At 41.4% G+C, this 14,153-nt stretch overlaps 2 protein-coding genes and 1 long non-coding RNA gene across 5 annotated transcripts in view; 2 read left to right on the top strand and 1 right to left on the bottom strand.

The window, feature by feature from the left end:
* LOC121640417 overlaps positions 1–14,153 on the bottom strand; it is a 1,195,287-nt gene that overhangs the window by 382,922 nt on the left and 798,212 nt on the right. The window lies entirely within an intron of this gene.
* The window catches only part of LOC121640416 (muscle M-line assembly protein unc-89-like), a 442,453-nt gene that overhangs the window by 77,619 nt on the left and 350,681 nt on the right, over positions 1–14,153 (top strand). The gene's annotated exons all lie outside the window — the stretch shown is intronic.
* Positions 12,053–12,426, top strand: LOC121640583. The gene is made up of 3 exons (XR_006010519.1): positions 12,053–12,114; positions 12,190–12,326; positions 12,395–12,426. It is a non-coding gene; the product is annotated as an uncharacterized LOC121640583 (long non-coding RNA).

Genomic DNA, 14,153 nt, shown 5'->3' with positions numbered 1-14,153 from the left:
ACACTGCATCCTCCTCCTTAGAGCATCCTCCTCCTCACACTGTATCCTCCTCCTTACAGCATCCTCCTCAGACTGTGTCCTCCTCCTTACAGCGTTCTCCTTCTCACACTGTATCCTCCTCCTTACAGCGTCCTCCTCCTCACACTGTATCCTCCTCCTTATAGCATCCTAAACTCTCTGATGGACTGAGGTCCCAGAACAAACTTCTTGATAGCCTGCTGGACTTGGCCCACCAGCAACACTCAATGCATATTACCTCACTGAAGGCGGCTCTCCAGGACACGGCGCCTTTGGACCCAAACACCTCACCTCGACCTTTCTGCTCAACACCAAAAAGCCCACTCTGGTCCGAAGTTGTCTGCTGCAGGAAGAGGGCCTCAGACTATGGTGACCTTGTCATGCCAACATGCTTTGATGCCCCGTGGGCACCTGTGTCCAACAGGGGGTCAGCCGCCCCGTCGTCCAGCTGTGATCCGAAGGCCGCCTGAAGTGGGGACTCGGGGACGAGTTAAGCAACTGCTTGCGTCGATGCTTACACCAATGGAAAGTTCTGGCTCATGGAAAGGTCTTCCTCAGCAAAACGCTGGCAGCCCCTTAGAGATGCGGTAAGTGAACACACCGGAACCAACATTGCTTAGCCCGGGAACGTTCTTCCGTGGGGGTTACAACCACTTTGTTCTCCTCTGCCCCTGCTGTGGGGATCTCCACCAGGAGGACCGCCAGCTCCTCTTTCATGGCGCCTACAGCAGGAACCCTATGGCGAAGACTGCGTCCTCCTCTGCTGCGTGCGTCCCTTGCAGTGGGGATATCCACCGCGAGGACCGCTTGCCCCTCTCCCTTGGTCCCTGCAGCAAGAACCTCCAACCCAGAGACCACTTCCTCCTTTTCTGCTGTTGCTGCGGGGGCCTCCATGTCGCCTTTGGTTGCTGCCCAGAATGTGTCAGCATCAGACCCAGGTCAAATGGCCCAAATGCCTTAATCGTGGGATAATCTATGGTCAGGCATGTCCGAGTCAACAAGTGCCACAAATGCTGTTGTCCAGGTGCACTTTTTATTGACATTACTCACACCCACCCACACCCACTGACACCCCTCTGTTTCCACATTTATTGTCTATGCTGGTACAAAACGACATGAAATCACAGCAGTCAGAGATTCTTAAGAAACACTTCATCCACCTCATCCAGCATCAAACATTTAAACAAACACTGCATAATTTCCAGACCACTGCCCTCCCCCCGTTTTGGAGATGTCACATTCAGCCGCCTCCAGCAGCTTAAAGGTTTCTGCAACTCCATCAACATTCCACACATCAACAACTTCTCATCCTTTTATAATAGACCATACCTCTTTAAATCAGATGGCATTCATCCAAATCAAACAGGATCACACCTCTTTTCCATGAATATTGAACTCACACTCTGCTTCTGCATATTATTCTCAGACCGACATCACAGCCAGAACACATCCCCAGTCCAACCCGACCTTCCTCATTATCATATACCAGTACTCATAACCAACAGGCATTACAAGCACCGTCAGTCACATATCTCTATCATTCGATGTCTCCTTCCCATTCCCATAGCCCCTACACATTCTAGATCCATTATTCAACATAAGAACTCACATTTAACATTTAACATGGTGTTTTTAAATGTCCGTTGTCTCTTAGACAAATCTTTTATAATCTTATTTCAGGTAATAAAACTGACTGTCTCTTTTTAACCAAAACCAGGCTTGATGCTGATGCTCCAGTTATCCTGACTGAGGCTTCTCCCCCAGATTTTAATTTTTTATTTTCAATCAGGGGTGGAAAAAGAGGGGGTGGAACTGCATCATTTGAATATCGTGCTTTTGTTTTTAACAACCCACCTATTTTATGTGTAACTGTTTATAAACCACCTAGCCTCCCTACTGCTTTATACAAGTGTCTGACTTTTTAAATGTATTACCTCAAAATACAGTAAAACTTTAATAACTAGTGATTTTAACCTGCACCTTGACAACAGCTCTGACAACAGAGGACACACCCTGGACCTAACCTATGGTCTGTCCACTGATGTGTCCTCTGTTGTTGACCTGGCTGTGTCAGACTGCTACTGTTTCTTAACATTACCACTTTTAGCCAACAGGAGGCCTCAGTAGGAACTGTGAGGAAATTATATATTACTCCTGAAGTGACTGAAAATTTTATTGACATGTTAAACCAAATTCATGCTTAGATTTTACCTGCACCATGTAATTTTATTGTATGTCATTTTAACAAGAAATTAAAGTCAGTCATTGATGCTGCAGCTCCACTCAAAACTAAAATAATAAAATCCAAACCCACACCACCATAGATAAATGAACAAATAAAAGAGCTAAAAAATAAAAGAGCTAACTCTGCTACATCTAACTTTCTGCATGTCACCCCCCCCAGGAATGAGAGAATGTTATTAGCTAGTTGCTTATTCTCTGGTGGAGCCATAGCCAGCTTACTCTAACCTTTCTTGTCCCTCTTTGCTTTAACCCCATCCTTCCAAGAGAAAACTTCTGCCTCTGCATTTTTCTTTTGTCAGTATTCTAAGAAGGTACTGAAGGTTGGAGTCGGGCAGGGTCGAGTAGTCTGTAGCGCTAGAAGGCAGCCAAGGAAAAATGTCCCACAGACACACACACATACATACACGGATACATAGATACATACAAACATGCATACAAACATACATACATACATAAGTGTGTTTTTAATTTGTCGTCATGTCTTTTTTATTTGTTGTTGTGATTGGCACTTCAGAGCCACCGCACATAAATGGACTGCTTCACACTGCAAGTCTTAATGCTAAAATATGTTTTGTTTTATGTTTTTTTTAACCTGTCCTGTCTAGAGCATCATAGGAAGCAGAATGATGGTCTGGTCGCTGTATTGTGCCGAACAAATTTGTTTTGCCAAGGGGAGGCTTATGGGTATAAGGCTCCTCTTGATAATCTGATTCATTTATTTATTTACTTACCTTGAATCATGGAATCTATGGAATCTTGCTGGACCTGACCAGAGGGGACAGAAAAAGAAGGAAGACAGCAAAAAGAAGCAAAAGGTAAATAAGAAAGAAGAAAGAGGAGACATAAACACCACAGACAGAAGCAACAACCTTTCAGTCCACACTACCACCAGATAACAAACTGCTACACTTGTGCATAAACACACCAGAAAATTTCCTACAGCTTTTACAGAAAAAACAGAGCTGCTAGTCATTAAAGTTCCTAAATAATAACCAAATCAAGAAACATATCGCAAACAAATCACAACAACAATCAAAGTACCAGATACTCAATCACAGAGAAAAACAAAAGTATCTCTTAGTAAATAAACCCACTGGACACCTCAGTGACTTTGTCAGCATGCAGTGGATGAAGAATAAGGAGTGATCAGTGATGAGGAGTGGTGAGTAAGATCGTGCAAATGCGACCACGCCTCCATGGAGGCTGGAGGCAGCCCAGAGACCCGGGCTATCCGCTGCAAGCCTGGAGCACAAACCCAAGCCTCCCAGCATGAAGACTACACAGGTCCCACTCACAGGAGAACCCCGGCCAGAGCCCTCCATGGTCATCCGTTATCATATTAATTTCACCCAAGTCACCTAGTAGACACAGTGTGGGGTTTGCAGGAATAATTACATTTAAAACCACGTTGGCATGTCTTCACAAACCTGAAGCCAGAACGTGTGAACAGGTGTGCAGGACCACAAGGCATGGAGATAGTTGTCTGGTGTGTTTTCATTGCAGTGTGTGCAGATGTTTGATTGTGACAGACCCATCCTGAACATCCTTTGTCCTGTATAATGAGTTCTATGCAGAATTTTGAATTGTATTAGTTGCATATTTGAATTCTTAGACATTTTAAAGGTGTTTAAACATTTTTGTGACCATTTATCTTTATTAAAGTTACTGGAGAAGTCACCCTCCCATTTTGAAGTTGGAAGACAGATTGAGTCTTCCAGTTTAGATAATAGTCTATATGTTTTTAATAATAGCTTTGGGGCATTGAGATTCATGAATTCTGCCACCCTGATAGGTAGCTGTAAGTTTACCTCACACTCACACTTCAGTGATAAAAGAAAAAAGCTGTTTTTATCTAGATCATCAGTTTTATCAGAGTTTCTTTATCAGCGTTGGCTGTTTGACTTCAGTCGTCACATCTGCTGCTTTTAGGACAGAAACGATCACCATGGAGACGGTTGGTGAGATGATGGTGTTTGAATTCTGCATTCTGTTCTAGAACATGGTGGAGATGATTTAGAGCAACATATAAGGTGTGTCCCAGTTCACGGTCTGCACACTTTGGAGTGTGCTTAATGTTCGTGAAATGGGACTGCCTACCTAGCCAACACGTTAACACTGACCAGGTGATAATGTTACTGTCTGAGGAGCTGTTGTTTTCCAGCTGGTACACTCTTTATCAACCCCTTAAAAACCTGCAAATATCAAATGTTATGGAATGTTAACAACACCATTTAACAAACATGACTTTTATGTACTTGGTTTTGTCACGTTTTGTACTAAAGTGTAGTTTAAAAAATATGTGCTTAAATAAAAATAAATAAATAAGAAAGAGAGAGAGAGAGAGAGAGAGAGAGAGAGAGAGAGAGAGAGAGAGAGAGAGAGAGAGAGAGAGAGAGAGAGAGAGAGAGAGAGAGAGAGAGAGAGAGAGAGAGAGAGAGACCTACAACGTACTTTTCTGAGATTGGTTGCTGATTCGCCACCGTCTTGTGCGCAATGAATTCTGGGAGAAAAGAGACCGTGAAGGATGCATCACCAGCAGCCTTCGTTTGAGGCCAAACGAAGTGCAGGTTTGTAGGATGGTTTTGTGTGTGCAGACCCTGAATTGGGACACACCTCTGGAAGTAGATCATTTGCTGGCCATTGGACATCTGACAAGCACTGATTTAAATCAGGGCTGGTACAGTCAGTTAGGTGAGTTACTGCTTGAGTTTCTGTCTTGGTTTCGGTTATTGTTTACATTGTTAGTGTGGGGTCTTTAGCACCTTCTCTCTACAACCAGGTGCGACCGTGACGTGGGTCACACCCACTGTGTACTGCTCAGGGCAAAGCAGATAGAGGCGGTTTTACATAGGGTAAAGACCTGCGAGTCTACCTGTGTGAGTCCACCGAGCAAAGGCATGAACTTAAACCTGCTCATTACTAAATCCACACACAATGTGCTTCAAACCATCCCTGTCAGACATGGTTCAGATCAAGACATAAAATGATAATTTGTCACTAGTAAAAAGTTTATGTCTGGGCTAAGAGTGTGGAGTCACTGTGTCAAGTAAAACAAGCGAACCCTGAAGAAGGCGAGGACGAGTTGCTCGAATATGCTCCTATTCTATTGGCTGGAGGAGGTTTGACAGACAGCTCTTTCTGCAACCCAAGAGAGAGGAAAAAATATCCAAGAGCAAAAGTTTTGAGTGCCCAGAGAACGTGTCTGAGTGTGAGGGAAAGAGACTGAGTCTGAGCGCAGAGTTTTGAAAGCAAGAGGGAATTTCCTGAGTGTGAGAGCAGAGTTTTGAGAGAGAGCAAGATGATATTTTAGCGTGAAAACAAGAAATCTTGCTCTCAAAGCAAACAATTACGCTCTTGATTAAAGATAGAAAAATACCCCCATAACTAAGGACTTTGTGAACCTAAATTAAGAAGGTAAATCAATGCATAATATTAAATTCAATAAACATAAGATGGCAAGTCAAGTCGACTCACAGCTTTGAGCTGAAACAACTCAAGTTGTTCAGTTGAAAATACACTTAAAAAGTTGAGCCAACTTGTGAATATGAATATGTTTGAAGAGAAGTTTTGAGTTTGTCCAACTTATATTTCAACTTACATTTACCCTCTTGATGTAGGTTGACTGCTTGCAGCTTTGCAGCTGGTTGCCTTACTTTTTTAAGTTGGCTGAACTTCTCATTCTTTAGTTGTGAAGTCTGTAATTAAGAATCCAAATACCCCTTCAAAATAATCATTTATTCAGAGAAACTGAACAGTAGTTTACATGAAATGTTGCAAGTTAAAGTGGTAACACAAACATATGAAGATGTATATTTTTTAGTATTGTTAAAAACAAATGCCACCTTTTAAAAGAGAATAAAAAATAATCGAGTTTTGATTTGATTTCTTGTTACAAATAACAGCAATAATCAAACTAATGTCAAATTAAATAAATTACAGAAAACAAACTTGTTTCAATGGACTCTGTAAACGAGTAAAAAAAATAGTCAACTATTAAGTAAAAGAAAGGTGCATTATGGGATTGTTATCCCCCCCCCCCCCCCAAAAAAAAGACCCCCCAGGGTCTTTGGAAAAACAATACAGTATTTTCATAAGATGTAATAAATTGTGAAATAAAATTATATAATAATATATTAAACTGACATATTAAAAAGGAATTTCAAATTTAAAGTATTTCATCATTAAATGCTGTGATTTGTAAATGTTATTTCCAAAAGGACAATCAAATAACACAATTCCTAAATATGGTTAGAAATACCTTTTCTTTTCTTAGATTTAAATTCCCCAACATTTCTGTTTTCTTTTCTCCTCTGCATTTTCAAATCCTTTTTGCAATTACATTTCCTTGATGTTTTTCTCTCCATTTCTCTTTTGCGTGACTCGTTGGGGCCTTGAGCAGTGAAAACCAAGTTAAACCAATCACAGCTGCTCCCCTACGTTAAGCAGCTCTCTTATTGGTTAGACGCCACACTTGTGCCTCTGTGTTGCATCTCCGATTTGGTGAAGTAATTGCAAAAAGGATTTGAAAATGAAGAGGAGAAAAGAAAACAGAAATGGAAAAAGAAATCACAAATGTTTTATTTACAAAACACTTTGCAAATGGATGTTTTTAATTGTATGAATTAATTATTGAATTTTAAATTAGATTCAGCAATCTATATTTCTATTTCACTATTTATTGCTTCTTATGAAAATGCTGTGCTGCTTTTGCAAAGACCCTCCTGTTATCCCAGCTTGTACCTTTTTACGAAATATGAATATAACATTTTAAGAAAACAGCTGCCAACATCAACTTTGAATAAAGAAAAAGAGCATTTATCTCATCCTTTCATCAGCTTTCATCAATAACATTTTTTTATTATTGCATTTAGAGCAAACAAGTGTCAAACAATAACTCCAATGATGCTATCTCTGAATTGTATAACAACTTAGTAAAGTTTTTAAAAGTAAGCTAGTGAACAATCTGGTCAGCACTTAACATCTTTATGCACTTAAATCATTGGTATCATCAACACAGGCTACTTCAGCAAATTGTTCTTTAGGGCCTGAACCCTGGCTGAGCAGTGGGTACCCAGGTTCATGAACACCTTCTCAACTGCCTCAAAAGTGTACTTCAGCTCCTTAGGATAGTCCAAGTTCAGAGCATATGTGAGGCCAAAGGGAAGAGCAAATGCTGTAGGCAAGTCTCCGATGTCATCTATACGCACGTTGACAAGTGACGTCACGCCCACGTGCTCATTGACCCAGTTTCCAGTTGGAGGGCAAAAAGCCGGTGCCCTCCACTGTTAGAAGACGTGAAGTTCACAGCAAGTTACGCTAAATCTAAATCTCGCCTTGAAATATTATTAAATCAGTATGGTTAACACGTGTAGCGCTGTAGGCTGCACAAATAGACGAAAGGAGGACAGTCATGTCAAATTTAACAGGTTTCTAGCGGATGTAAAACGCCGAAAGCAGTGGATAACAGCCATGAGGAGAATGGACTGGATATGAATTCTTACTCTGCTTTGCATGTGCAGTGGGCAGACACTACGTGGCCTTTTAATTTTTCCAAGCAGATCCACACCTGATGCCTCCGTTTCTTGTCGGTTATCTTCTGCGATGGCATTACGGCACACTTTAAGAAACACACTACGGTCATGTGTTCATTGCTGTGGTACAATATCTGCCCCACATGTCCAGACACAAAGAAGTTATAGCCATCTAGTGACTTGTATGCCTTCATCGCCTCTGCTGTATAAATTCCTGGCGTGTTAATGAGGTAGTTGTAGATGTCGCCATACTGAACTGGCGGTCATTTCTGAGGACTGTCAACCCATAGATCGTCAGCTAATTTAAATGGGTCTGTAAGCTTTTCGCTAAATACAGTTAGCTTTGCACTGTACCTTTCGCGATCATCTGTACAAAGATGATCTAAACTAGTAATACCTAAATCTTTAGTTTTCATTATGTGAACAGATTTGGTCAAAATGACGATATACTTGTACACTACAATGTTTTGGTCATCACGAAAGCAGAGCTTTTTGCCCTCCAGCGTAGTGCGCATGCGCGGGATTACCGGACGTAAATAATAACATTCAACGTGCATATAACAATCTGCTCCTCAATAACCAAGCAATGCTTCTTGTAGTTGGAGCAGAGTTGACAGTTCCAACATAATCTTTGACAACTTCAGTGAGTATATCTAGTTTCAAGCCTTTAACCGACAATTCTTTCAGGTCAGTATCCTGCAGAGAAGAATAGGAATTTCAAAATATGCAAAATACAGTTTTATTAGACCAACACCTCCAAAAGCAAATAAATATGCACACTAACATACTGCTTACTTCCTATTTAAAAATGTTCAAATTTGTCAATGTGTGCTGTTTGGTATCATTATTCCAGTTGTTCAAAAGATTTAATCTGGATCAAAATGATCCACATTTGGGAATCCCATTTTTATCCAGGATCTGGTAATCTGTCTTACTCTTATGCTGGATTTTCAAAGCAACATTGGACTGGATCACCCTGATCCAGATTTCTGGTTTTCAAGATTATCAAATCCCGATTACCGGAACTTAAAACAGCGTGGGCCACCAGGTGTGTAAAGAACAGGTAGAAGAGCCAATATGGGGTCACTTTAAGTGTTTTTCATTTTGGGAATAAAAACAAAATAATAATAAACATCCACTTTTATTTATAATTTTATAGCTTCTCATCTGAGCCACAACAAATTAAATACAAATTCATTATCAACTACATTGGATATTTTAAAAACATCTTAAATAAAAAGTCTGCATGTCCCTCTCTGTGACGATGTTAGTTATGCACCGTGTGGAGGAACCGGACCGACCTCCAGCTTTCTGTCAGAATGAGGGACTGACTGGACATGTAGGAAGGGATGCAACTGTTAGAAATTATTTTTGACAGGTTCTTCTCTGATCATGCAGTGAATGGCAGGGAAATTGATTATTTTTTTTGTGTTTGTAATTGAAATTTCTTTGTTAGGCTTATTTCATGGGGACAAGATCATGTTATGTTTAAATTTTTTGCTTTACTGCGCTGAAAGGCTTAATAGGTCTACGTTATCTACATTATCACTGTAACTGGTGAACAAGTCAAGAGCAAAAAATAAGTATAAGCATATGTACAGAATTAAAAAAAATGTATTATTTTACAAAATTTTATGTTTTGCCACATTTTCTTCCTGAAATCCACCTTGAAATCCAACCCCCACTTGGGATCAGGATAGTCCTGTTTTCTTGGATAAAAGTAAATCCTGAAAAGTTTTGAACAACACAAACTGAAGCCTTTATCCAGATCATAACTGGAACTGAATTACATAATCCAATCCAATTTCAGAATCCTTCTTTCCTTGTTAAACACACCATTTTTTTAAGATTTGATCCAAAACAACAAACAAAATCTGATCAGATTAAGTTTGAACTGGCCCAGAGTGTGTTTTACACTCAACATGGACGACAGAAAGCACGAGGTCACAGATCCTCCAGCAGGATAGTTAACTAAACCACAGCTGAAAACAAAAAGAATGGATCAGAACTAAACATTGGGCTATTCTAAGGCGGCCTTCACTGAACCTGGACCGAAAATCTGTTAAACATCTGTGAAAGAAGCTGAAACAAGCAGTTTGGAGAAGAAGCCCTTAAAACTTGAGACAACTGGAACAGTTTGAGCATCGGGCCAAAGACGTCTCATTGTTTTTGTTGTATTTAATTTTTCTGTTGAAGCACAATTTCAAAGTAACGTCACCTTTTAATCAACTATTTTTCTTTTGAAGTTCAGTGGCCATTTTGGGTTTTCTGTCATGAACAGAAGGGGTACAAATGTTTTGTTGGCAAGTGTGGCATCTTTTCAGAGGCAGTCCTTTGACAGTATTAAAACCAGTAACAACATGATCAGGTTCTGTAACCATTATGATACTTTATGAAACCATATCTGCCGAAGCGGATGGTCCGACTCTCCACAGCCCAACGTTTATAACTGTAAACAAACGTCTTTAGGCACAGAAATGTAGGTGGATGTAAGCTGCTTCAACCGTGCTGCCGCAGCTCTTTGGAGCAGCAGGGAACGGGGAAAGTGCCTGCAACCTGCACCAGGCATGAACCAGATGGTAAGTATAATGAGAGGATTAATGTGATTTCATGTACAGCCTCGACTTGTATTTGGATGGTAACACGGGGGGACGACCCGGATCGTGACCAAGGACGGGACTGCAAGGGTCCTCTGGTAGACCAAACCAATTTCTAAAATAAGGTCTAGAGCTCCCTATCATGACATGCACAAGTTTGTTCAGGCTACTGATTGACAGAAACGAACAGTCATACAAAAATAATTTCTTTATTTACATTAAATTCATTAAAACATGACTTTGAGCAAATGGGAATTACTAACATAAAGAAATCACTGCAAACAAAAGAAAATAAAGAAAACCAAACAATTAGTAATCAACCTCAAACAAAATTAGTAAACTAAGTGCAAACTTAAACTTATCAAAAGAAAATCCCTCATCACTCAAACTCCTAAAAGTCTTTGCACAAATCCTCCACGCTAACCCATAAATGTGGAAGGAAAGCCAAATGAAACTAAATGCGCACATAAACCGCGGGGCAAGAACGACACGTCGCCCCTACGGCTCAAGCTTAGCCAGTTTGGACGATCTAACCAAAAGCGAGGTGTGGCGGGCAAGCACTGAAATGACAGAGCCTAGCGTCACGCTGAAGACGCTAAAGAACCTAAAGAACATAGCAGGGACTAAAGAACATAGAAGGAACTAAAGATCATAGCAGGGACTAAAGAATATAGCAGGGACTAAAGAATATAGCAGGGACTAAAGAACATAGCAGGGACTAAAGAACATAGCAGGGACTAAAGAACATAGCGGGGACTAAAGAACATAGCAGGGACTAAATAACATAGCGGGGACTAAAGAACATAGCAGGGACTAAATAACATAGCAGGGACTAAAGAACATAGCAGGGACTAAATAACATAGCGGGGACTAAAGAACATAGCAGGGACTAAAGAACATAGCAGGGACTAAAGAACATAGCAGGGACTAAAGAACATAGCAGGGACTAAAGAACATAGCGGGGACTAAAGAACATAGCGGGGACAGGGGCAATCTGTAACACCAAAGAACAGAATCAGCCATCCACCCTGTCCATCATTATACATGTTAGCATCTGCTGCGCATAACTCCTACCTGCACACAGCTCCCTTAAAGCACCCACACGAACACCCCTCAGCACAGCCTGGTGAGGAACAGGTAACGTCATCTTGATGTCAACGACCACACACACACAGCCTTCAACTGCCAATGTCATTTACCTTCACCAGCCAGACTGGGGGACATCCGCGACTCCAACGACACAGTTCTGCTTCAAACCCACACTGCCAGAACCCCGCAGCGACGCTCTCAAATGCTGCATACAGCCGAAAACAGAGCAGCAATGCGGCTACCCGCACCTGTTTATAATCCCCTTGATCAGCCAGAGCGGGCAACACGGAGGCGGAAACATGCCCCACCACGCCTTCACGGTTGCCCAAACCGTAGGAAAGATCAGCCTCCCTCACTACGCAGAACCACCTGGTTACAGGATTATAAACATATATAGTCCTTTTGCATAAAAGTTAGTGTGGCAAGACAGGTTGTCACCTCTCTTACTCACTGGAGTGTTCACCTTCCCTCCCCATTTGGCATGCAACAGGTGTGGCCTGTTGTGGTGATTGCTGGGTTGAGCAGGCAGCCCTTTTATATGAGAGCAGGTGCCTGCTCTTCAGCATGCCTTCACTCATTCGGCTGTGTGTCAGCGGTTGGTCTGGCTGGTTTTGCCTTGGACTCTACTCTGGATCGTAAGTGCCATCTCTTGCCTGAGTGATTGGGGTTTGTCGGTCTCTGGGTGTTACACCTGCTCAATCTCCCTGCAGTGTTGTGGTCTGCTGGCTGTGGCCGGGCTGGCCTGCGTCTCATGTTCAGCTTAAGTGAGCTGATTTTGTCTGCTCCCTGGATGGTATCATCTGGCTGTGTCTCCTTCCTCCCTGCATGAGGGGGAGCTTGTCACCTGGTAAGACTCCTAACTGTAACTTCCTGATCTACTTTGAACAACAAACTAACATACCTGTTCTTCTTTAGGCATAGAGGTTGACTGTGCGCTGCAGCGTGTCATCCCTTCCCGCAGTGCTCCTGGCTACACTGCTGTCTTGTCTAGATTCGGGGTTTGGCTCACCCTGGGTTTTATTAATCTTAATTGCTGCTTTTAAGAACTGCCAGTCCTGTGTCTTCTCACCCTGGAATCCAGCAATACGCCTGGCTCACCAGTTGTGGTTCCAGGGGGCGAACGTTAGGACCTCACCTACTCTGGTGACTAAGGGCAAGATTGAGCTCGTTGGTCCCACGGTACAGCCTGCTTCCTGGACTTTTGTGTGGCTTTATTTTTGTTTGTTTGCTGTGGTTTGGTTTGAATTGTGTTGTATTAATTTTTGTCCATTTTTCAGGTTGTTCGTTGTTTACCTCCCAGTTCTCCACCCCTTGGTACCAAGTGGTTGAATTCTTTTAATTTGTTTTAGTAGCTACTGTTAATAAACTAATTTTTAAGGTCAATCACATTCTGTTGTCCTGGTGCATCGGACCTGCGTGTCTTATTATTGGGGTGAAATTCCCCAGTTGGCGTTGTCGGTTTAGAATAGTTTTGATTTCCTTTCATCCCCCCTTTTCCCCGCTCGCCACATTAGTAATACCCTACTGTTAGACCATGCTGTATGTCAGTGGTCGAACGACACTAACGAAAACTAAAATATTTTTGTCAACTTACATTTTTCACCGGACGAAAACTAGACTAGACTTGTATAAAACACCCATTAATGAACAATAACTGGGACTAAATCAGAATGCTTTTTCGTGAACTAATAAAAACGAGACGGAAATGTAGTTAACTAAATAAAAACTGGAATAAAATGTATGGAAATTTTAGTTAACGAACAAAGACGAGACGAAAATTATATTATTATATCATATGATACGCCCCTCTTCAAACATGCAGCAGGTACACACACATGGACCAGTCAGGAGGTGGAGTCACGGTGTGTCATGGGTAGAGTGCCTCTAGAGAGAGAGAGGCGCCATCTCCGTTCACTGCAATGGTTCAGTTTTTTCACAGCAATGGCGGCGTATGGAGCCCCTCAAAAGTTCCCGGAAGTTAGCAAAAGCTAAGCGACGGTCAATGTATTTCAATGGAGCAGATTGTCGGAGCTACACTTCTTCAAGGTAAGATGTTTTAATAGTCATATTTCCATATCAGTTGTGCATCTAAATCAACTTGACAGGAGTAAATAAATATGTCGACGGATTGTCACCGTCTAGATTAATAAATTTAGAGATTATAAAGCGATAAAAGTTTATGCTAGCACACTGATAGCAACAGATGCCACAGGCTGATGAATGTAAATTCTGTTCGTCAATATAAATTGATCCAACGCCGTTGATAGCGAGGTTAATGTGTAGGGAGAGCGATTGTAGTTACATTTTTATTTAATTTTAATGTATTTATAAGGCTGTGGAATTATGGACAAAGATATGAAGATGAATACACAGTATTAGATAGCACAATACTCTTAGTATATATGTTTACAATCTTTGCAACTATAAAACCTGTTAAATGTAACAAACATGTTAACCTTAAGAACTTAACAAAATATACACAAAATAAGTGGCTGATTGTACTTGAGTGCATTTGCTGCACTAGACAGCACTCAGTGTGCAGGATGAGAGCAGAGAAGCAGAGAGATGCTTAAGGGAAGTATATCACTCTTCCCTCGTGCAGCATTGTCCTGAAGAACTTTCAGCAGTTCTGGGGTTGCCTGACGTTAACTGGGATACTGTTCTTCTTCACCTT

This window comes from Melanotaenia boesemani, chromosome 5 (genome assembly GCF_017639745.1).
Source record: "Melanotaenia boesemani isolate fMelBoe1 chromosome 5, fMelBoe1.pri, whole genome shotgun sequence".
Lineage (NCBI taxonomy): Eukaryota > Metazoa > Chordata > Actinopteri > Atheriniformes > Melanotaeniidae > Melanotaenia > Melanotaenia boesemani.
The sequence above is the reverse complement of the archived record's forward strand: the minus strand, read 5'-3'. Positions and strand labels throughout refer to the sequence as shown.